Source organism: Ambystoma mexicanum, chromosome 2p, assembly GCF_040938575.1.
Source record: "Ambystoma mexicanum isolate Mex_15411 chromosome 2p, UKY_AmexF1_1, whole genome shotgun sequence".
Classification (NCBI taxonomy): Eukaryota; Metazoa; Chordata; class Amphibia; order Caudata; family Ambystomatidae; genus Ambystoma; species Ambystoma mexicanum.
In genome coordinates this window covers 957,123,950-957,149,943 of record NC_090923.1, presented here as the reverse complement: position 1 = coordinate 957,149,943, position 25,994 = coordinate 957,123,950, and positions in this window count along the sequence as shown.

The following is a 25,994-nucleotide window of genomic DNA, read 5'->3' as shown; positions in this document are numbered from 1 at the left end:
AACAGGGAACCCCATGCATTTCCGAAAAGAAGATCTCCATGGAAATCCACAGAGGTCTGACTTGTGTGAATCAGCCCAGAATGTATTACCCACAATCCCCGGCAAAGTCTGAAATTTGGCATAAAAAACACAATTTTCAGACATTTCACTCTGCCCACCCACCGAAAACACATAGCCAACAACACATGTCCTACCTTCCCACGTTCCCACAGTTGTCGCAATGAAAACGGTACCTCACATTGTGGGTGCACCTACCTGGGCACAGAGGGGAAAGGCTAAACCACTGGTAACCCCAAGTATTTCGGCAGAGCAGATTTTAAGACACCAGTGGGAATCCACAGTGGTCTGACTTGAGCAAATCGCCCCAGAATGTATTACAGAACAATCCCCACCAAAGTCCAAAATATGATGAAAAAAACTTAATTTTCAGACATTTCCCTCTGCCCACCCACCGAACATGCACCCAACAACACATGTCCTACCATCCCGCGTTCCCACAGGTGTCCCGACGAAAACAGTACCTCACTTGTGTGACGGGATTTTGCTCATGTGGACAACCTACAGATTTGGGCCTAGCGTGTCGAAGCCATCAAGGAAAACAGTGAACCCCATGCACTTCCAATAAGAAGACATCCGTGGGCACCACCTTTTCCACCAAAAACATCCATGGTGGTTTAGTGCCCCCCACACCCCCCCAAAACAAGTTATAATTTGTTTTTATTTATTTTTTGGTTTTGCCCTTTTCCAAGGGGCAGATGGGCACATTAGTGTGCCCATCTGCCCCCAGGGTGGGTGAAATGTACTGCCCCATGCATTGGGGGGCCATTCCAATGTTTTCTGGTGGCCCTCTCCCCCCACCCAAAATAGATTGGGGGGCAGTTCATGTACTCCTTACTAGGGGCAGATTGCAGTAGCAATCTGCCCCTAGGGAGGGCTACATGAGATGCCCCCATCCATTGGGGGTGGGGGAAGAGGGACATGCCCCTTTCCACTAAAACATCCATGGTGGTTTAGTGTCCCCCACACCCACCCAACTCAAGTTATAATTGTTTTTATTTGATTTATTTGTTTTGCCCCTTTCCTAGGGGCAGATGGGTACATTAGGTGGTCTAGACCCCCCCCCCAGGGCTCCCCACCCCCAACCAAATCGGGGGGCCAATACGTGTGGCACCATGCTTGGGGGGGCTCCACCAAGATTTCTGGTGGCCCTCTCTCCCCCATCCTAAATGGATGGGGCATCTCATGTAGCCCTTCTTGGGGGCAGATAGGGACATAAATCTGCTCCCAGGGAGGGCTACATGAGGTGCCCCCATCCACTTAGGGTGGGGGCAGAGGGCCAACCCCCCTTTCAATTCTAAAAGATCCTGGTGGTCTAGTGGGCTCCCAGGCTTCCCTCAGTCCCACCCAAATGTTGATTTTTTTTCTTCTTTTTTTTCTTTCCCCCAGGGGTCCCAATACGTGTGGCCCCATGTGTTGGGGACCATGGGGAGAGCAGCCCACTCTCCCCCATGTCACAAACAAATCCCTGGTGGTCTAGTGGCATTGCTGGGCACGGATTGCACGCTCCCCGCCCGGGCCGCGGCCAGCAATGCTTTGAAAAAAGGTGTCGTTGGAAAGGGGAGAGTCTCCCCTTTCCAACGACACCTCCCTTGATCTGAACGGCACAATAGTGCCGCAGATCGAGGGGGAGAAGGTAGAGACTCACCTTTCATTTTCACTGCGGCAGCCGAAAAGGGCTGCCGCAGTGAAAATTACTTTCAGTTTCATGTCGGCGTGCATTACGCATGCCAACGTGAAATTGAAAGAAATCCAACCCCTGGGCCGTGAGGAGCTATCTCGTCCTTGGCACTGCTATTTAATGTCAAGGACGAGCTAGCTCGTCCTTGGTACTTAAGAGGTTAAAGGTTTTGACAGTGGAAAACAATAATCCATATATTCAAGCTTTGACGCTGAAGGTGAACAGGAGCCAAACCTATTAGATCAAGCGCACTGAAAGTGCTCAACTTGTACTGGAACACAACAGAAAGACCGGCCAATTTTCTGCCACAATAATGGACTTCATAGATAAAGCTGTTGAAACATGGACAGATCCAATGATAATATGTGTAGAGCTGAACATCCACTTTTTTGACCAAAGGCAGCTTCTAATAAAGAACTCGGAAATTACAGCAACTCTGGTGGAAAAAAGAGGCATATCATGGAGAGAGGATTTACTCTCACGTAACATCGACATCCTGAACGGTAATATCAAGGGTGACATCTCTGCAAAGGCAAAGAATACATGGAAAAGAGGGCCGGGAAGAAAGATTCTTGACTATATTTTTACAACAAGGAATACATTCCCTCATGTGAAAACCCTAGAAGTTTTGCACACTCGGTCGTGCGACCAAAACATCTTGAAGTTAACTAGTTCTGCTTTACACTTGGGCCTTAGCAGGATTTATCCCGTGAATCTGACTGTGACAGCAGGAAGAAATAGATTGATCATCTACTCAGAGAGGATAGAACAACTGACAAGCAGGCTGATGGCTTATATCAAACACAAAATGGGTGGCCCTGAAGAACGGCTAATAGATCATTCCAAGATGCTGATGGACTTTGATGAATTTAGAAAATACTGCCCTAGAAGTTCCTTTTCACACAAGCACACCCTTGATGAAGAAATGGCAAGAAAAAAAGTTGCTAACCAGGGAAGTACAGAACCTCAATGGGAGGAGGTTGTTGGACAAGCAGCTCCAGATAAATAGTTTCAAACAACGGCACCACAATTGGGTGCAATCATGGAAGCACTGAATGTTGCAGCAAGACTCGGAAACAATGCTTAAAAATATAGCGTCTAAAACACCAACGAAATTAGGCAGACACTTAACGCCATAAACGCGCCTCAGCAGGCACTATCAATAAACGTGGTCCCTGATAATGATTGGGTGAATCACTTTATGATGCTATTCGCAAACACTGACGATGCCGAGCCAGAAACTGCAAATCCGAGTGGAGATGCATGTTCCTTGCCCACAGAGAAAGAAGATACCCTCCTGATGATCCAGAAATCAAGAAACTTGAGGGCTCCGGGCCCAGATGGTATGACCAATGCCATGTTGAAAAAAGATCCAGGACCATGGACAACCTTCCTGTTGGAAATATTCAAACACATAAAAAAGGCCAGAAGAGTACCGCTGTTGAGGAAATCTGCAGTGGTTGTACTGATATTCAAGAAGGTGGATAAGGCAGACCTAAGAAACTGCTGCTATATCACCCTCCTATATTTTGCAGGAAAGATGTTTGCAGCACTGATCTTAAAGGTGCTCCAAAACTGGAGCTTGGACACCAATAACTGTGATAGGTGGCAGTCTGGCTTTGCAAAAGGAGTGGGCACTGCCCTAAACTTCTATCATATCTACCTTAAAAGCACGAACGATGGAGAAAAAAGATGTAAAAATCGATTTGGCGTTCATAGATTTGGCACAAGTCTTCGACACAATAGATTGTGCAAAACATTGGGCAAGGGTTGCCATTAGGACATCATGAAAGCAGTTAAAGACTTATACTCAGGAACATCATTAAAAGTTAGACTTGACACACAGGGTAACCTGTCGAAATCAATCATCACAGAAAAGGGCCTGAAAAAAGGATACTCTCTCGCACCAGCCCTATTCAACTAGTTTATTTCTGGTGTACATGATGCTTTAAACAAAGTCAGAAGCTTTTCTCCAAAACTTGGCGAAAAGCGCTTGGGGAGACTGCTTTACACGGACGACTTGGTCCTAATTGAGCAAACCCCAATTGGTCTCTAGAGACAGCTAGACATGGTACAAGTTTATTTTGAGCAAAACTGCCTCAAAATCAATGCAAAGAAGTCAAGAATTATGATACTGGATTCCACGCGCAATCAAATGAGCAGCAAACTGGGATGTATTGATCCATCCCGCTATGCTATGCAGCATCACTCTGCCAGTTGTGGGGAAAGAAACAACAGTGTCGGCAAAACCCTTGTGCGTGCCAAAAACCTACAAAAACCTACAAAAACCGTGTGCTTCAGCACACAAAAAGAGGGATGCACAACCTGCCACCCATGGTGCATGTGCAATGGAATAGAGCACACCCTGCAGAAATGTGCCAGGGGGCTCCATGACCAGCAAACAGAGTGCAGAGAGAGAAGCAGCACTTTGCAAATTAAACCCAAAAATGTGCCTACAAATGACATTTTCTTTGTTGCCAAAAACTCCAAAATGCCTATAACACAACACTTTTCAACATTCATAATCTTACTTGGTGCTAAAATTCATGCATCAAATGTATCAAATGAAACATTGTGAAGCATATAAAGTCTGAAAAATGACAGCCTGTATGCCAAAATCTGGGTGCAGTACCCGGGGCTACCTGAATGACAGCTGTCAGAGGAGTACTAAGGAAGCTTTAAAATGACCTAAAACTAAAAAGTCTGCTGAATTAGCAAAAAAACAGGATTGTTGCCAAAAAGGAATACAGATTTTAGTTGTGTTTTTGATTCCACAGATTTTAAGGCCAAGAAAGAAATATATTTATATGTGATGCAACAAATGTGGTTTTTGCTGGGTTTAAAAGTTAATTAGCTTGGCTGAAGCTGCAAGAACTGGAAAAGCAGGTTTTTCTCCTAGAAGGAGCGCCTTCCTCTCACTGGGAGGTGTTAATTGCAGGTTAGAACAGAATCTTTTTTAGAGAAAGCAAAGGAACAATGACAAAGTTGCAGCCCAGGAAACTGGAGTGTGAAAGGGGTCGTAAATGGCCTCTGGAAGGAACAACCAAGCAGGGGGATGCCCTGGACTGCAGGGAGAGAAAAAGAGGCAGAGCCAAGCGGCCATCTGTTGCTAAACATGAACAAAGAACACATTTTTAAAAGACTTGTAACTTGCTATTCAAAATGGTGAAAAATATAAAAAGGACAGAGTTGTTAATTTAATTTCTGGCTGCACGTGTGAAGAGGTGGTAGAACTGTGTGACATGTTCTGGACAGGAATGGCAAGATATGTGGTTTTATGCATAATGTACTGTTAGAATTGTGAAAATGTACACGCATATCCCTATGTTAAACGCGCACATTTGTGGACATTTGCATAAAATTTGGAAAGTGTGTTCATAGCAAAAAGGGCAAAATTCTGTAGAAAGTTGAAACAAGAATCCACAGCTACAGGATTTTGAGCAACAGATGCTACATAAAATATGGCATCTTTGTGTGTGGTTTGTATAAAGGGGACCAATGTAGAAATGTACATTTAATATAAAATCAGATTTGGAGACCAGTGGCTAAAGGGAAGTCTCTGAGGATTGTAAAGCAAATCATAAAATGTGACATCACCCAGCCTTTATCCAATCACTCAAATTGCAAGGCGGAGATGAAGTGTGGTTCTATCCCAACTCACAGGGGCAAGCCTAGCTAAGCCGGCCCATACACCCCCTTTGTGATGTAATTTTAAAGGATAAATAGAGACAGCTGACAACAAATAGGGACTCACTGATCCAGCCACTTTCCTGATTCCGGTGAAGCATCCTACATCCAGCTTTAAATATTCTACCAGATCCAGATGCCAAATCTCTTGCCAGCAATAGAGACTATTGATTTCCAACAAGGCCCCAATTCTCAAATGTATTCTCTCCACTCAGTAAAGCGCTGTGTGGTGTGAGAAGGCCTTTAGAACCAGTATCCTGAAATTCTCTGGCTTGCCACCACTAGGCTTGCCTGAGGAACTCGCCATCCAGCTGATCCAAATGCCCACAGACTAGAAGAGCAGATCCTGTGCCAATCCGGCGACCGGCCTAGAGGATCCAGTCCCATGCCTGATGTGCTGTCTTTCCTAGACCAGACCTGATCCATGACCAGAACTGACGGTCTCATTTAAAAACTTATCCTGTGAGTATAAATAGGAAGAACTGTGTCCCATAGTATAATTGCATTGCCTTATCCCTATTTCCAACCCATCCTATCTTTCATTCAGAACCATTATTGTTAGAACTATCTTTGCGCTGACCCTTTTCTCATCTGAAGAAGTCGAGTTTCCTTCGCAGGTGGGTCACCCTGATCCAGTGACTGTAAGATCCCTGTGTGGTATTCGCTTCTTCATAGTCATCCCCTAGTGTAAGCAAACCCATTTGTCATTTTCAAAAATTCATTTTTGTTTTCCATTCTCGCACCTATTTTACAAAAACGACCTTTACTAAAACCTCTGTAACTCCCTCAGTTTTTGTGATAGAAACACAATTTCAACTCCTACTTGTACCCAACATCCATAGCTATCCATAGAAAATCTGAAAGGTTTACGTGTGTAAAATAGCTTTTAACTGCTTCTGACTTGGACCTTAAGATTTAAAATGTTTTCTGCTGACCAAATCATTGCTTGTGCTTGTGTGCAACTGTTCAAAGCGACTCCCATAAGAATTTATAACAATTTCAATATTTTTGACCATATTTGGTGTTTTTGCTCAGTCCATTCTAAAAACAATTTTGAAAGCCAGTCTGACAGCTGAAAAGTCAATTCCGTTTTTCTCTTGTGTTTGCTGGGGGAAAGTGGGACTGATATTCTGTTTGATTTGTGCCATTCCTGAATACCTGCTGCAGGGGTGTTGCAGGGGGAACTTCTAACCATAGTGCTATCTGATCTGAAACCAACACAAAAGTATTATTTTCTGTGCTGCATTTGTTTTGCTCATTACTTACACCTCGTGTATTAAAGATATTATTCAGTTTTCTGTCACCCCATTGGTGATTGTTGTTTACCTATTAAAATATATTGTGATTAAATTTTAAATACATAAATAAATATTTACCTTTGCAAACTAGCCTGATTCCTGGTTCACTGTTACCGGGGGGCATTCCAGGAGAAGGGTGTGATATGAGTGGTATATCGTTCAGAATACTGAACTTTTAGACAAAAATAAATAAGGATTTCAGTAGTGCACTACATGCTGGGCTTTGACTTGGGTGTGTGACGGATTGAAATCACTTACAGCTTGGGGGCTCATCCGGGATCCTGAATTAGACATACCACTCGTGACACTCCAACACAGCGTGCTAGCTGACGGGGTACATACACTTTGTTGGGTTACCATACTGTGCTACACTGTATAAGCACCCCTCAAAAGAAATACTGAAGGGAGTTGGGCCTGTTTGCAAAAGTAAAATAACCCTGAGATGAGGTAAGATGTGAGAAATAAACCCCTGAGCATAACCTCGGGAACCCTGGGACTTTAATCCCTTCAATTCCATGGACTCTGCCACCCTCATGTCCACTGGCTCATATGAACCAAGGGCCACAGGGATGGCAGACTTCAACACAATGGAAAATATGGGACTGACAGGTCAGCGCCTCCCAGATATGGATGGGCGGGCATCTATGTACAGGTTCCCAAATGGTAGGGCCAGCTTCTCTGATCAGGGAGACTCCAATGAGGGGAGAATCAGAGAACTGGATCCTCAGAAATATCACCTACCTAGAGATAAGCCAGTCAAATTTGGTGGGGGATTCCATGAAAATAGGCCCACTAAGAGCATCTTAAAATCCTCTTCCCAGCTAGGACAGTGAGGGGGGGGAGTACTCAGCCAATCCTGGGAACAAGGGAGAGTCAGAAGACTCTTCTGAGCACCACAGGTCCCAAGAGACTAGGCCCCCACATTCTGCCAGCCATTCTCAAGCTCACAGAATCAGGGATAGCCGAGAAGATCAGACAGCCACCTCTGGTAGCAGTGCCTCTGAGTCAGAGGATGAGTGGACCAGGGTGACCAGAACTAAAAAAGGCCAAGAAAGTAAAGAGAGCTTTACTGAAAGATCCCCTGAAGCAAATCAAGGCTATTAGGAGCGTCTGTAACGCTCACCTGATTCCCACGGAGGCGCGGGTCTTGGCAGGAAGCTGTCTGTGACTCGAAAAGTGATGTGCAGGACTCGATTGGCTTCTGAGGTCGAACCTCTTCGCACTGTGTGTCGGACTCGAAGAGTGAGGTTTCTGCAGGTGAAAGAATATGGGGGTTAATGGTCTGGGTAGTTGAATGTCCCTCTCTCCCTCTCTCTTCCCAGCTTTTTCGTAGAGCCCCCAGGTCAACGTGCTCACCTTATATAGGTGAATGCTGGGCTCTCCATCTGCGTCTGGTGCAGGGTGCCGTTGCCAGTTCCTTCACTGGTGAAACATAGGCCTCTTGAATTCAGAGGATGGTTACCGTCGTTGTCTGCACGAGCGGTGAGTTTCTGGACACCTTTTGTCTTTATAGTCTTTAAATTCGTGGCACGTTTATATGCAGACTCTATATAATGCTTTTCCCTTATGTATTGCAGGGCTCTTGAGATGGAAGATGAAGTAAAGCGCCTGGAAGTTTGTAAGTATGGCAAGCGCTCTAATTGTCTCTTTCCTTGCAGCTTAGTTCGTGTTAAAGAGACGCCGGAGTATTTGCAGGCGTTTTATTGCGACGAGCGGGATGGACGCAAGTAAATACCTGCTTAATGTCTTTTCTTTTGCCTTTCAGATGTTGGTTTGCAGCGCCGGAGTCCGCGGAATGCCAGTAAGTTGTTAACAATGCTTTGTCTTTACAGGCGGCGATGCAGAACGAAGAAATCCGGAATCCACAGCGTGCCGGTAAGTATGGCAATGCTTTTGCCTTTGCAGGTGGAGATGCGGCGTGACGAAGCGGCCGCAGCCGATGGATCAGGTGAGTAAGTACTGCGTGTAAAGTTCGCCTTGCTAACCTGTTGTTTCTGTTCTTTGCAGGTGCTGATGATGTCTGGATACTGAAATGGTAAGTAGGATTCTTGCAGGTCCAGGATCAGAAGAAGAAAAGCCGGAGCAGACTCGGTGAGCGTTCTGCTGCAGATGCAGAATAACGTGAAGCACGCTTCATCTATCGGGTGTGGTTTAAATAGCCTTGGAGTGATGAGGCGTCTTCTTCCACGGCCCCGCCTAGGTAAGAAAAGAGTTCCAGTTTCCAGAAGAGTTCCAGTGCTGTATCCAGGGAATGGAGCTGCCCCACCCAGGTAAGAAAGTAGTTCCTGTTCTTAGATAGCTTCTAAGTGGCTGGTAAGTAAGCAGCATGGTCTGCTGCAGGTAAGTCCACCCAAGCATCCTCACACCTATTATGAGCCCGGCGCTTCCAGTGCCGGGACCAATGGTTTTGATGAGCCTGGTGCCACCGGCGCCAGGACAAGGTCCAAAAGGTCCCAGTGGGGACCGGCTGGTGCCTAGGATTAGGGTTAGGGGCCTGCTTCCAAGGATGTTGGGCTGGTCCTGGCTCCTTGCAAGCCGTGATCATGACAGTACCCCCCCTCAAGGCCCCTCCTAAGCGTGTCTTCTCCGGGGGTTTCGGCTTGTCGGGGTGATTCAGATGGAATTTTATGACCAGACGAGGTGCGTGGACGTATTGTGAAGGTTCCCAAGACCTTTCCTGGGGGCCGTAACCTTTCCAATCAACCAGATAATATAACTTAGATTTGGAGATTTTGGAGTCTAGGATGTTCTTTACTTCGAATTCAAGTTCTCCATCTACTAAAACCGGTTCTGGGAGTTCAGTCAATCGGGTTTCTGGTTGCACAGGTTTTAATAAGGAGACATGGAATACTGGGTGTATTTTCATATGCGTAGGTAACTCCAATTTGACAGCCACCGGATTAATTATGGCAGATATGAGATAGGGTCCAAGGTATCTCGGGATGAAGGTGCGGGGTCCCTTTAGAGGCAGGTGCTTAGTGGATAGCCAGACTTGATCTCCTACAGCGTAATGAGGAGCCTCTTTACGGTGTCGATCTGCTCCTCTTTTGAATTGAGCTTTAGCTCTTTACAGATGGGCCGAGGCTTCCTTAAAAGCACGGGTGATCTCCGAGTGCAAGTGATCCACAGCAGGTGCTTCGAATTCTTGGGGAGGATCCAGGTTAGAGGTTCTAGGATGGTGTCCGTATAGTAAGAAGAAGGGAGTCTTCCCTGTTCCAGAATGAATCGAATTATTGTAAGCGTATTCAGCGATCCAAAGAATATCCTTCCAGGGGTTTTCAGTTTGTTGGAGCATGCAACGTAGATATTGCTCTAGAGTTTGATTTGTCCTTTCGGTTTGTCCGTCAGTTTGGGGATGGTGACTAGTTGAAAGTCTTACATCAATTTGGGCTAGACGACAGCAACTGCGCCAGAAGTGAGAGATGAATTGACTTCCCCTATCGGAGACTAAAACCGAGGGAAAACCGTGTAGCCGAACGATGTTTTCTAAGAATTCTCAGGCCAATACTGAGGCTGATGGTAGACCCTTTAGGGGAATGAAGTGAGCCATCTTGGAGAATAGATCCACGACTACTAAAATGGTAGTATACCCCGAGCATGGAGGTAAGTCCGTGATGAAATCCATGGAGAGGGTATGCCATGGACAGGGAGGGATGTCTAGTGGCTGTAGTAGGCCGGCTGGTTTTTCCTTCTGACTTTTATTCTGGGCACACACACCGCAGGAGATTACAAAGTCTCTAATATCCTTTTTCCATGACGGCCACCAGAAATGTCTTTTAATCTTTTCCATGGTTTTGGTAATGCCAGGGTGACCCTCCATTAGAGAGTCATGATAACAGGAGATTACTTGTTTTTGTATTTTCTCACAGGGTAAATGCAATCGTCCTCGGAAATATGGTAGGTCTTGATCCACTGAAAATTCTTTCCCCTTTAATTGCCAATCTTGTAAATCGCCCGGAGTTAGGAGTGATTTAACCATGGTCTTGATGTCTTCAAAAGATTGAGCGCTGACCAAACCCAAAATTCTTTGTTCTGGAATTATGGGTATTGGTTCTGGATTGGTCAAATGTTCATCTACCCCCATCCGGGAGAGGGCATCTGCTTTTCCGTTCTTACTGCCTGGTCGATAAGTAATTATAAAGTCAAATTCGGCTAGAAACAGAGCCCAGCAAAGCTGTCTGGAAGATTGAGCTTTGGCTGTCTTTAGATATTGTAAATTGTGGTGGTCAGTCATTACGGTGACTGTGTGTCTGGCTCCTAGAAGATAATGCCGCCAGGCTTTAAAGGCCGATCTGATGGCCAAAAGTTCCTTGTCTGTAATTGAATAGTTGATCTCGGGAGGCGAAAACTTGCGGGACCAAAAGGCAACAGGATGTAGTTGGTGTGTGACCGGATCTCTTTGTGATAACACTGCCCCCATAGCAAGACTAGAAGCATCCGTTTCCACGATGTAAGGAAGTTCTGGGCGAGGATGTTTTAAAACAGGTGCAGAAATGAATTTAGCTTTTAAGTCCTGAAAAGCTTGTTCTGCTTCAGAAGACCACTCAAAACGTTTGTTCTTTTTCAACAGAGCGGTGATGGGCTGGACTATCCGAGAAAATTCAGGAATGAATCTGCGGTAAAAGTTAGCGAATCCTAACATGCTTTGAACTCCTTTTACAGAGGTTGGTGATGGCCACTTGATAATTGCATCAACTTTCTTTGAATCCGTATGGACTCCGTTAGGCGACAATATGAATCCCAGGAACTCGACTACCGTTACGTTGAAAACGCATTTCTCAAGCTTAGCAAAAAGATTATGTTGACGCAATCTCTCGAGAACCTTTTTAACGTGTCTCTGATCTTCTTCAGATGATGAATAGACGAGGATGTCATCAATGTAGACAACAACACACACGTCTATGAGTTCTCTAAGGACATCGTTCATAAAATATTGGAAAGCAGCAGGAGCATTACACAGTCCAAAGGGCATCACTTGATATTCGAATGGCCCGTACTTGGTGCGGAAGGCCGTTTTCCATTCATCGCCCTCTTTTATCCGTACCAAGTGGTAGGCTCCTCTGAGATCCAGCTTTGTGTATATAAATGCATCTTTGACTTGGTCCAGGAGTTCAGGGATCAAAGGTAACGGGTATCTGTTTTTAACGGTGATCTGATTCAGGGCGCGGTAATCTATGCAAGTCCTAAGGTCTCCTTCCTTTTTCGGAACGAAGAACAAAGTCGATGAAGCTGGAGATTTTGAAGGACGGATAAACCCGTTAGCTAGGTATTGGTCCAGGTACTGTCTGAGGTGAAGGTTCTCTGGCTCGGTGAGGGCATAAATCCTGCTGCAAGGAGGAGTTGTTCCAGGTATCAGATCTATTTGACAGTCGTAAGACCTATGAGGAGGCAGGGTGTTAGCTTGATCCTTCCGGAAGACGTCTTGGAATTCCTGGTATTCAGGAGGTAATTTGGGAACCTCCTCAGAAGAGATTGCCGCCAGTGAAACATCAGACCGAGGATAACAAGTGGTAAAACACTCTGGAAACTGAACCGTCTTTGCTCGCCAATCGATCTGAGGATTGTGCTTCTCTAACCAAGGGATTCCCAGAATGATCTGGAACTGAGGGGCCTTGATTACATCGAACACAATTCTCTCCCGGTGTCCATCTTGACTCACTAGCGTCACTTCTTGGGTGGCATGCGTTACTGGTCCGGAGGCTATCTCCGTGCCATCCACAGTAGTGATGACGTATTTTACTGCATTAGGGACAAGGGGTAGATTCATCCTTGATACCATTTCACGGTCCACATAGTTACCGATTGCTCTGCTGTCAATGTAAGCTTCAATTGCATGCAAACGATCCGGACGTTCAGAACTAATGAGGACCATGGGTATCACGAAATGCGAGGTCACGGGACAGATCTTAACGCTCGGCAAGAGGACCTCTACTCTTGTCGGGCGAGGTCGTTTCCCTGCTCTGACTTTGTGGTACAGGTATCCGCGGCTCCTACAGTCTTCTTAGCTGGTTTCACTGGACAGTCCCGAAGAAAGTGTCCTGAGTTTCCGCAATAGAGGCATAATTGCAGCTGCCTTCTTCTTTCCCGCTCTTTCTGGGTTAAAGGTCCTTTCATGCCACCTATTTGCATGGGTTCCACAGTGTCGGCTCCCTTATTGGAAGTCTGTGGTTTAGAAAACACTCGGGTATCAAATCTGGAACGATCTGCCTTCCTGTTCTGTAGTCTATGGTCCAATTGGACAACTAAGTCAATATAATCAGAACATTCTTGTGGAGGATTCACAACTTGCGCTAACACATCCTTGAGCTCTCCACGCAGGCCTCTGTAGAAAAGCGTTATTCTCTTGTCCTCGGGCCATTGTGTTTCCACTATGAGTCTATTGAAGGAGGCTATATAAGTCAAGAGGTCTTGATTACCCTGTCGTAATGAGAGAAGTTCATTGTCCAAGGCCTGCCCTTGTGCATGTCTTGCGAACAGTTTCTCCATGCTGGACTGGAAGGCCTGAAAATCATGTAAAACCGGATCATCCTGGGTGACTAACGGGATCGACCAATCTGCAGCGCTGCCACTGAGATAAGAAAGCACGAAAGCCACCTTGGTCTGGTCTGTTGGGAATGCAGCTGGTCGACATAAGAAGTGTAGGCGGCACTGGTTGATGAACACTGCGAATTTCTTTGGATCACCAGAAAAGCGTTCGGGCGGAGCCAGAGCACATTACCGGGCAGATTGATTTGCACTGGATTTGAAGCTGATGCAGAAGGATAACTCCCTCCTGGAACGGGCAAAGGTGTCTGTCCTGCCTGCGTTTGTAACAACTGCCTAGCAAGGTCCTCTGTTCGCTCCTTGGAAATTATCAGGTTTCTTCTTAGAGAGTTCGTTTCCTGACGAGCTGCATGTACTTCTGCTCTTAATTCCCCGAGCAACTGGGCTAGTCGATCAGTGTCTGAGGTTTCCATTGCGCCTGGGTAGGAGTTTTGTGGTGGGCTTCGCGTTCTGTAACGCTCACCTGATTCCCACGGAGGCGCGGGTCTTGGCAGGAAGCTGTCTGTGACTCGAAAAGTGATGTGCAGGACTCGATTGGCTTCTGGGGTCGAACCTCTTCGCACTGTGTGTCGGACTCGAAGAGTGAGGTTTCTGCAGGTGAAAGAATATGGGGGTTAATGATCTGGGTAGTTGAATGTCCCTCTCTCCCTCTCTCTTCCCAGCTTTTTCGTAGAGCCCCCAGGTCAACGTGCTCACCTTATATAGGTGAATGCTGGGCTCTCCATCTGTGTCTGGTGCAGGGTGCCGTTGCCAGTTCCTTCACTGGTGAAACATAGGCCTCTTGAATTCAGAGGATGGTTACCGTCGTTGTCTGCACGAGCGGTGAGTTTCTGGACACCTTTTGTCTTTATAGTCTTTAAATGCGTGGCACGTTTATATGCAGACTCTATATAATGCTTTTCCCTTATGTATTGCAGGGCTCTTGAGATGGAAGATGAAGTAAAGCGCCTGGAAGTTTGTAAGTATGGCAAGCACTCTAATTGTCTCTTTCCTTGCAGCTTAGTTCGTGTTAAAGAGACGCCGGAGTATTTGCAGGCGTTTTATTGCGACGAGCGGGATGGACGTAAGTAAATACCTGCTTAATGTCTTTTCTTTTGCCTTTCAGATGTTGGTTTGCAGCGCCGGAGTCCGCGGAATGGCAGTAAGTTGTTAACAATGCTTTGTCTTTACAGGCGGCGATGCAGAACGAAGAAATCCGGAATCCACAGCGTGCCGGTAAGTATGGCAATGCTTTTGCCTTTGCAGGTGGAGATGCGGCGTGACGAAGCGGCCGCAGCCGATGGATCAGGTGAGTAAGTACTGCGTGTAAAGTTCGCATTACTAACCTGTTGTTTCTGTTCTTTGCAGGTGCTGATGATGTCTGGATACTGAAATGGTAAGTAGGATTCTTGCAGGTCCAGGATCAGAAGAAGAAAAGCCGGAGCAGACTCGGTGAGCGTTCTGCTGCAGATGCAGAATAACGCGAAGCACGCTTCATCTATCGGGTGTGGTTTAAATAGCCTTGGAGTGATGAGGTGTCTTCTTCCACGGCCCCGCCTAGGTAAGAAAAGAGTTCCAGTTTCCAGAAGAGTTCCAGTGCTGTATCCAGGGAGTGGAGCTGCCCCACCCAGGTAAGAAAGTAGTTCCTGTTCTTAGATAGCTTCTAAGTGGCTGGTAAGTAAGCAGCTTGGTCTGCTGCAGGTAAGTCCACCCAAGCATCCTCACACCTATTATGAGCCCGGCGCTTCCAGTGCCGGGACCAATGGTTTTGATGAGCCTGGTGCCACGGGCGCCAGGACAAGGTCCAAAAGGTCCCAGTGGGGACCGGCTGGTGCCTAGGATTAGGGTTAGGGGCCTGCTTCCAAGGACGTTGGGCTGGTCCTGGCTCCTTGGAAGCAGTGATCATGACAGCGTCATCCGGCCCTACCACAAAAATGCCAAATATTTAGTTTGGGAGCACCTCGAATTGTTTGAGCAAATGATGGAGACTTTCCACCTGAAGGACAGCCAAAGCTGTATTCAGTATGTCAAGTGGACATTTTCACCTGAATACTCCAGCTTCTTTGCGGGGCTGGAGGATCAGAACCATTCAAGATGGTCCACCTATAGGGCGGCCATCTTAAAGCATTTTTCAATCCATAGAAACCCTCATGAGGCCAGCAAAGCAGCCTACAACCTGCAATGTGGGGAAGACCAGGCCCCACAAGAATTTGTCCAAGAACTGAAACGTGCCTTTGCGCAAACCACCAGAAGGGTGCGCACTGACAGTAGGGAATTTGTCAATACCTTCTTTAATGCCCTCCCTAAATACATTATGACCCAGCTAGTGAGGGACTTTCATGAGAAAAGATCACTAGACTGGGTCATTGAACAAGCAACTCGCATTTATGAAGTGCAGAAGCCACTAGAAAGTAAAAATACTAATAAAAGCCCAAAACCAACCAACACCCCTACTGCTGCTAAGGTGGCAGAGGTGAAGGTTGCCCCCATTTAAGATCTGGAGATGGGGCCTAAACACATTCCTGCACAGAATCCTACCAACCCAAGACCCAGAAGGCCTTCCGAACAATCCCAAACAGGGAGTCAGGGAGGTGACCACACAAATGGGGCCCCTAACTCCCCTGACAACATCAGCCCCCGTTAGAAGGGCAACAGACCCATCCTGGACTGTGTGTGAACTCCTCCAGCCCAAGGGGGTGATCCAACCAGGCAGCTGCCAACCCAGAAAACTTCCCTCCTCACTTTCCCCAGGAGGGCAGTAATCCCTCAAAGGCTGGGTTGAATTTCTTTCCCCAGTACCTGCCAAACCTCAACCCCCAAAACAACCCTTCTTTCTTTCCCCACTTTCCTGAGCCCAGACAGCCCAATCCGGGAGAGAGGAGGCCAAGGATGGAGGGGTACCAAAACTATCCTAATCAAGGGTATTATGGGAGAAGGGATAGTTACCCTTCCTGTGATCAACCAAGGGTAGACCAGAGGACCCCGTACTAGCCAGAGCGGGTGTCCCAACTGGAGCGCCAGGTCCAGAACATGGCACAGGATCTGGGTTGCATGTTGAGGGCGCAGCAAAACCCTCCAATGAACATAGCGACTCAGAACTCCTCAAATCAAGGGTCTAGTCCTCCAGAACAATGACGGGGGAAGAACCCCGCCAACCCACCAGTTCCCAGGGAGCAGGCACAGGGGGAAGGGGGCTGTAAAGCCTTAGAGGAAGCTTCCTTCCCAACTTGTGGAAAGCCCCTGGAAACCCAGGAACCAGAACCAAAATCTCCTTTCCCCGAATGTCTGCAACCTAAGGAACAGAGGGTGGGTAGGAGAAAGAAAGAGCCTAAAAATGCCCATTTTGTAGAGGAGGTGCGAATCTTCCAATTTGAAGGAGAGGGGTCCTCAGAGGATCCTGGGAAAAGGATCTTCTCCTTCAGGGATGGGGGAACTCGTCCCAAAGAAAAATGGGTCCCAAGAGATCCTGATCAAGACTGGGTAGATGTGGGGATCGAGTTAAAACTGCCCATCATCAAACCCCAGAATGACCAACAAGAAAATCCTGTTGTTCAAACCAATTGTGGTAACTGCCTTCAAAAAGGGGAGGGGGCAGCCCAGAATCAGAACCAAGGGAGCCCAAAACTTCCCCCATATCCAATTGCCACCTTTTTCTTACAGGTTCCCAAGATCCCAAACAAAATCCTGCCCAAATCACCCCTTTGTCAAAATCCAAAGCGAAGAAATTAACCTACCAATTGGCCAAAGATGCACATTATCTTTGCCCCCTTGAGGAAAAGGAGGGAAGATTTTATGCCCCGGTCCACATCCAGGGGCAATGTACATTTTTGGCACTGGTGGACACTGGATCCCAAGCCACCCTTCTGTTAAAAAGGGCCTTTGATCAACTGAATTTGGGAAGGAGGGAGAAATACCAAATCCCTCTCACCCCTCTTCCTGGACAACTTCAGAACTTCGATGGGAAGAAAATTCCTGTCGAGGGGACTGCGGATTTAGACATTAAAATTGGGCGACACAAGGTGAAGCACCCGGTCATAGTTGTGACTCCAGAGGGCATACTATGTTTACTAGGAAATTACATCATGCGTAGATTGTCTCGCCTCATAGATTGTGTAAACAAGGTCCTCTGGACCCAGACTAACCGACCAATAAAATTGAAACATAGTGTCAACCATGTTAGTTTAAATGGCACATGCCACGTGGTTGAACAGAAACCTGACCAAATTGAATTCCATTTTCAAAATAACCGAATCCCAAACGTGACAGTAATTGCAGTAGGACAACAAACTGGTGATGGGGAGTCCTCTCTATTTCTTAAAATCAACCTTTCTTCCAGTCTAAGGTGGCATTCCACACTGGAAGGGAACACTCTGAAATTCTATACAAATTCACAATCAGAAAATCGTACTCCTATAGTCCAAAATGATGAGAAATCAGCTCAAAGATTGGCTGATATTCAGAAAGTTGGAGAGCATTCGTTCATCCCTATTCAGTTAAATGAAGAGAAGGACTCTGTTCTCACCCGAGTATGTGTGAACAATGGTAAGAGCTTCATCAGCGAGGCCGTGTTCCGCAAACTCCCAAAAGTTCCAGCCATTCCCACATTTAAATTGGTAGACAAATGGGAAATGGACCTGGAACCGCCCAATTTCAAATATCTCCTGCCTAGCAGGTGTATGCTCAAAATGTCCATAGGTAACAAGAGCGTAGTACATAATTGTTGGGTCGTGTGAGATGTCCCTGCTGCATTTTATTTAGGCGGTGACATTCTCAATCGCTTTGCCATTAGTTTGGAACTAATCAACTTCAAAGCCTGGTCCCGATTAGCGGGTAATCCCATGGACTTTTATGACCCAGAGAAAGAATTTCGGTCAGCTCAACTGCTGCCATATGCAGGTGAAATTCAGATTGGAGAGGAAGTCACCATCCCAGAACAGACCCGACAATTCTCACTGGAAGTAAAAATTAAAAGAGGACAGAAACTGAAAAATCCTGACGCCTATGTTCCTCTCAATGCTCATTTCCAACAGCAAGGGTTGGGGGTAAACCCAACACCACTAGTCAATATAGAACACAACACCATTCCAATAGAGGGGGATAACAGCGACCTAAAGAGTATCACTCTAGGCGCAGGCACCATTATTGGAATGGCGGTTGATGACTGACATTTTTCCATAGATTTAGGTAACAAACTGTTAGGGCCAATCCTCAAGGTCTGTTTTGACAGTGATAGCGACAATGACACAACACCAGACAAGATCTTCACCCGGCATGGGGCAACTTCCTGGTGTACTCTTCCTGCCCTTATGGTAAGGAAGATGTGACCTGTGATTTCAGGAGGGATGAGGTGATCTTTCAAGTCCACAAGGACTGCCTTCCCCACCTGAAGCCATCAGTCCAAATCAGTACTTTGACCGGGACTTCTCCACCCAGCTGGAGGAGACCGCTGAGATAGCCAAACCAGAAGTCTTTCGGGCTTCAGGCAAATGGTTGAAGAGAGAGTCAACCTAGCTGATGCCTGTGAGACTCTCGAGCAAAAGCAAAAATTGAAACAAGTTTTCTTAGATTTTCAAGATTTCTTTGCAGTGGACTCATATGACTGTGGTCACATCGACATCCACACAACAACAATTCCCACGGTCCCTGGTATGACTCCAGTGTTTGTGAAGCAATATCGCTTGCCTCTCGCATCAATGGAGTCCCTTACTAAAATAATTAAGAACCTTGAGTCCCGTGGGATAATTTGTCCAGTCCACAGCGCCTTCAATAATGCTGGTGATTTTGAAACCAAACGGCCAGTGGAGACTGTGTGCTGACCTAAAGGAGTTCAACAAACGGGTCCATACTTCTCGATGGCCTCTTCCCTACATTGACCATGGGCTGGCCCAGATCCAAGGGTCAAAGGTATTCACTGCAATTGACCTGACCAATGGGTACTGGACTGTACCTGTTAGTAGGGAGGACCAATACAAGCTGGCCTTTACCTTCGGGGGGCATCAGTACACTTGGACCCAGACTCCCTTTGGATACATCAACTCCGGCAATTAATTTAACATCTTTCTGCATAAGGCCATGCCGACTTGGGTGAAAGGGGTAACCTGGCCTATGTAGATGATGTTTTAATCAAAAGCTCAACTGTGGAGGAACACATAGCGGAGATCCGTTATGGTCTGACACAGTTGAGGGCTGCCGGAGCAAAACTCTCGTTCCAAAAGGCCCAGTGGCGCAGGACCCGTGTCAATTTCTTGTGGCATGAGATAACTCCTAAAGGTCTCTGTCCCCAAGAAAAGAAAGTAGAAGCACTCCAGAAAATAAAAGACCCCACAACTCTAGCAGAACTAAGGTGCCTCCTTGGAGTAACTAATTACAGCAGAAAGTTCATTGAGGACTACGCAGAGATCACAAAACCCCTGATACATCTGTTGAAGGGGGGGTCAAGTGGGAGTGGGGTCCAGAACAAGCCGAGGCAGTAAGACAACTCAAAAAGAGAAGCCTCTCACACTCGCCTAACTTACCCTGTCAAAAACAAAGAGTTCTTCTTGGAGACAGGGTTCTCAAATACATGCTTAACTGGAGTATTATATCAAAAGCATGACAAGGTCAATAAAGTAATCTCCTATGCGGGTAAGACTTTATCCTCTGTGGAGGAAAAATTCAACGATTGTGAGAAGGCACTCCTGACAACGGTGTGGGCATTGAAGAATTACTGCCCGTTTATCCAGAGGGAACACATCATAGTGGAGACTCCACAACAACCTTTGCAGTATCTTCAAAGTGACAGAAGCCGGGCTGGAAATCTGAGTAATTCCCAAATGACTTCCTGGATTCTGTCAATGCAAGCCTTTCCTGTGGAGGTCAGATATGGCCAAAACAAGAAGAGTCCCCTCATGCAAGGTCTGGCTGATTTGCATGATTGTGCCAGAGAAAACTGTATCGAGGACGAAAGTCTTAAAATCAAGGACAACATGCAGGCATATCTTAATTCCCCAGACAAGGTCTATGAAGAAGACAAGTGTGAGGGAATGCCCACTGTCTATGTGGATGGGTGCTTCTACCATGTTGACAACAACGGGGAAAAGGAACTTGTGGCCGGCGTGGGGAATGCATGGGTGAATGATGCCCCAGAACCCTCCGCTGGGTACAAAATCGGTCCCCGAAGTAGTCAAGTGGCATAACTGATGGCTGTGCATCAAGCCATCCTCACAGCTGTCCAACACCAACTCCACGAACTGGTCATAATCACTGATTCAGATTATGTACGGAACGGGTTCGTGGAGCACCTGGTTAACTGGAAAACCAGAGGCATGTTATGTGCTAATAACAAACCATTAAAACTGGAAACAACCTAGCTGATTAGCTGGCCAAAACCGGAGCCATCCAAGGGGACCTACTTGAGATCGAGTCCCTGTTGGGGTAAATCAAGGTCACTGCTATCACTAGGTCCCAGACAAATGCTCACAATGACTTTTCAACTGCACAATGGAGTAAGGAGACCCCAGATATTGATTTGACTAAGGCTCAAAAAGGGAATCCAATAATTGGTAAGTTTTATTAACACATTGAGGTCCCTGAGAACTTTCCCCTGACGGATACCGATTACATTGGGAAAGAGGACCTCAGAGTGTTGCTGAAATGCCCAAAAATGTTCCAAATACAATGGTTTGCTGGTGAGGAGATCCATCGCTGGCCATGACGAGTGGGTGGTCCCCACCTCATTCCGAAGCCTGATGCTAAGTCACGCCCATGATGCGGCCACAGCCAGTCATTGGGGGTTTCATACGACATTAGAAATCTTGTGAGAGGTTGCATACTGGCCACAGATGGGGCAGGACCTCAACCAATACTTGAAGGGGTGTCTTGTGTGTGCACAATTTCAGCCAACATCACTCACACACCGTGCTCCCCTCCAAAAGAGGGGGCTAACACTGCCTTGGTCAGATTTACAAGTAGATTTTATGGGGCCCATGATTCGCTCCTCTAGGGGGAACAAGTACATGTTGACTGTAACATGCTTGTTCACTAAATGGGTGGAATGTCTCCTGGCCCCAAATTGCAAGGCAGAAACAGCAGCTGCCCTGATGATCAATCACATCTTCTCGTGTTTTGGACTACCCCAAAGGATTGAGTCAGACCGAGGTAGCCACTTCACTAGCAAAGTGATGACAAAGATGTGGGAGATACTTGGGGGCAAAAGGAAACTACACATTGCCTACCGGAGGTCCTCTAGTGATGGAGTTGAGAGGTACAATAAAACTGTTGTCAGCATATTAAAAAAGTTTGTGGCAGATTCTGGGCCAAGTTGGGACATTCAAACCCTTGTCCTGATGGCCATCAGATCTACCGCTACTGCAACAAAAATGTCTCCATTTGAGCTGATGACTGGACAAAGGATGGTGCTAACCCAGCATCTGCTCTACAGAACCCAAGTGATAAATGCCTCCACAACTCATGAGTATGTTGAGAATCTGAGAAAACACCTTCAGCATGCTTTTGCCTATGCTCAGCGGAATCTAGAGAGATCTGCAGACAGTATGAAGACCCACTATGAACTCAAGACCACTAAAAAGGAATACCAAGTAGGAGACTGGGTCTACTTGTACAATTTCCAAAGGAACCAAGCTATACAGCACAATTCCTCCCAACTTGGTTGGGCCCTTTTGAAATGGTGGACAGAATCTTACCAGTCGCCTACAGAATCCACATCCCCAAGGGCAGTTTGGCAGAAGGTGAAGACAAGTGGGGCCACATAAACCAGCTGAAGATTTTCCATCCCAGGCATACTTTGCGGCAAATAGAGGAACCAACCGGAAACCCAGATGGGGAATAGTGGCAATTATAACCAAGGCAAGTGTCTTTCCCACTGCTGACATCCCCAGATGACGTGTGGACACAGTAGTGGGAAAATATCCATAGCCATGCTTTGTTCTATCTTCTAGCATCTGGACTAAGAATTATCCAAAGGATTACCAAGGAGGACCACTCGGGGGTCCGGGAGGAAAGACCCAAGGAGCCCGGAGTGCCGCTCCATACTCCCAACCAGAACCAGCAAGACTCCTGACCAGAACCGGCGAGGACAGCATGTCGCTTCATCACTGACTGGAGAAGCAGCAGAATTTCTCCACATAGACAAAAGAAAAGAACATCCCAATCTCCCGACTTCCCCTTGACAGGCGGTCAAAATCAAGTCAGGAGGGGGGGGCTCTGTCTCTGCCAGTTGTGGGGAAAGAAACAGCAACAATGGCGGCAAAACCCTTGTGCGCGCTAAAAACCTACAAAAACTGTGTGCTGCAGCAACAAAAAGAGGGATGCACAACCTGCCACCCATGGTGCATGTGCAGTGGAATAGAACACACCCTGCAGAAATGTGCCAGTGGGCTCCATGACCAGCAAACAGAGTGCAGAGAGAGATGCAGTACTTTGCAAATGAAACCCAAAAATGTGCCTACAAATGACATTTGCTTTGTTGCCAAAAACTCCAAAATGCCTATAACACAACACTTTTTCAACATTCACAATCTTGCCTGGTGCTAAAATTCATGTATCAAATGAAACATTGTGAAACATATAAAGTCTGAAAACTGACAGCCTCTATGCCAAAATCTGGGTGCAATACCCGGGGCTACCTGAATGATAGCTGTCAGAGGAGTACTGAGGAAGCTTTAAAATTACCTAAAACTAAAAAGTCTGCTGAATTAGCAAACATAATCAGGATTGTTGCCAAAAAGGAATACAGATTTTAGTTGTGTTTTTGATTCCGCAGATTTTAAGGGCAAGATAGAAATGTATTTGTATGTGATGCAACAAATGTGGTTTTTGCTGGGTTTAAAAGTTAATTAGCTTGGCGGAACAGCAAGAACTGAAAAAGCAGGTTTTTCTCCCAGAAGGAGGGCCTTCCTCTCAGCATAAACTCACTGGGGGGAGTTATTTGCAGGTTAGAACAGAATCTTGTCTACAGAAAGCAAAGGAACAATGACAGAGTTGCAGCCCAGGAACCTGGAAGTGCGAAAGGGGTCGCAAATGGCCTCTGGAAGGAAGAAGCAAGGAGGGGGTTGCCCTGGACTGCAGGGAGACAAAAAGAGGCGGCGCCAAGCAACCATCTGTTGCTAAATATGAATAAAGAACACATTTTTAAAAGACTCATAACTTGCTATTCAAAATGGTAAAAAATATAAAAAGGACAGAGATGTTAATTTAATTTCTGGCTGCACTTGTGAAGAGGTGGTAGAACTGTGACATGTTCTGGACAGGAATGGCAAGATATGTGGTTTTATGCTAAATGTATTACTGTTAGAATTGTGAACATTTTGCACGCATATCCCTATGTTAAACATGCACATTTGTGGAAATGTAAATACAATTTGGAAAGTGTGTTCATCTGTAGAAAGTTGAAACAAGATCCCACGGCTACAGGATTTTGAGCAACAGATGCTATATGAAATATGGCATCTTTGTGTGTGATTTGTATAAAGGCGACCAATGTAGAAACGTACATTTAATATAAAATCAGATTTGGAGACCAGTGGCTAAACGGAGGTCTCTGGGGATTGTAAAGCAAATCATAAAGCGTGACATCACCTAGCCTTGATCCAATCACTCAAATTGCAAGGCAGAGATGAAGTGTGGTCCTATCCCAGCTCACAGTGGCAAGCCTAGCTAAGCCGGCCCATACACCCCCTTTATGATGTCATTTTAAAGGATAAATAGAGACAGCTGACAACAAATAGGGACTCACTGATCCAGCCACTTTCCTGATGCCGGCGAAGCACTCTGATCCAGCATCCTACATCCAGCTTTAAATATTCTTCCAGATCCAGATGCCAAATCTCTTGCCAGCAATAGAGACTATTGATTTCCAGCAAGGCTCCAATCCTCAAATGTATTCTCTCCACTCAGTAAAGCACTGTGTGGTGTGAGAAGGCCTTTAGAACCAATATCCCGAAATTCTCTGGCTTGCCACCACTAGGCTTGCCTGAGGAACTCGCCATCCAGCTGATCCAAATACCCACAGACTAGGAGAGCAGATCCTGTGCCAAACCGGCGACCAGCCTAGAGGATCCAGTCCCGTGCCTGATGTGCTGGCTTTCCTAGACCAGACCCGATCCATGACCAGAACTGACGGTCTCATTTAAAAACTTATCCTGTGAATATAGATAGGAAGAACTGTGTCCCATAGTATAATTGCATTGTCTTATCCTTATTTCCAACCTATCCTATCTTTCATTCAGAACCAGTATTGTTAGGAGTATCTTTGCCTTTTCTTATCCCTATCCAACCCATCCTATCTTTCCTTCAGAACCAGTATTGTTAGAACTATCTTTGTGCTGACCCTTTTCTCATCTGAGTAAGTCGAGTTTCCTTCGCAGGTGGGTCCCCCTGATCCAGTGACTGTATGATCCCTGTGTGGTATACGCTTCTTCATAGTCATCCCATAGTGTAAGCAAACCCATTTGTCATTTTCAAAAGTGCATTTCTGTTTTCCATTCTCGCACCTATTTTACAAAAACGACCTTTACTAAAAACTCTGTAACTCCCTCGTTATCGCGAATATTGCGCAATGAAAAGTTTGCCGCGATTTTAAAAATCTGAAATGTTTACACGTGTAAAATAGATTTTAACTGCTTCGACTTGCACCTTAAGATTTCAATTGTTTTCTGCTGACCAAATCATTGCTTGTGCTTGTGTGCAACTGTTCAAAGCAGCTCCCATAAGAATTTATAACAATTGCAGTATTTTTGACCATATTTGGTGTTTTTGCTCAGTCCATTCTAAAGACAATTTTGAAAGCCAGTCTGACAGCTGAAAAGTCAATTCCGTTTTTCTCTTGTGTTTGCTCGGGGGAAGTGGGACTGATATTCTGTTTGATTTGTGCCATTCCTGAATACCTGCTCTCTCCTCCCATCTCTTTACATTGCTTATTGGGGGTTCAGAGGGTGTTGCAGGGGGAACTTCTAACCATAGTGCTATCTGATCTGAAACCAATACACAAGTATTATTTTCTGTGCTGCATTTGTTTTGCTCATTACTTACTCCTCGTGTATTAAAGATATTAATCAGTGTTCTGTCACCCCATTGGTGATTGGTGTTTACCTATTAAAATATGGTGTGATTACATTTTAAATACATAAATAAATATTTACCTTTGCAAACTAGCCTGATTCCTGGTTCAGTGTGACGGGGCGGGGGAGTTCCAGGAGAAGGGTGTGATATGAGTGGTATATCTTTCAGAATATTGAACTTTTAGACAAAAATAAATAAGGATTTCAGTTGCGCACTACATGCTGAGCTTTGACTTGGGTGTGTGATGGATTGAAATCACTTACAAAACATGCTTGGGTCCTGAACAGTGAAAAGCTAAAGATGAACTCATTGACCTACTTGTGAATGTGCCTGAATGTAAGCTTAAAAGATAATCCTAGAGAGGCAACGCTGCAAAGTAAAGAATGTAGCCGCACAAGCATGGACCATACTGAAAAACTATTGTGGTTTCACAATTCAACCGGTGATATAATTCTACTGCATGAAGGTGGTACCCATTCTCGCCTATGGAGCAGAGGCCTTTTTTGCATTACCGGCAGAAGTCTGGCTGGTCTTGGAGCAGCTATTCTGGAAACGTGTGTTATATCTACAGAGAAGCGCACCAATCCAGGATGGAATTGGGACTCACTTCTTTGTATGTGATGGTAGTATGTAGTTCTTTAGCCTTATACTGAAAATGCATACTTCCAAACCCACTGGGTGGCTTTAACGTC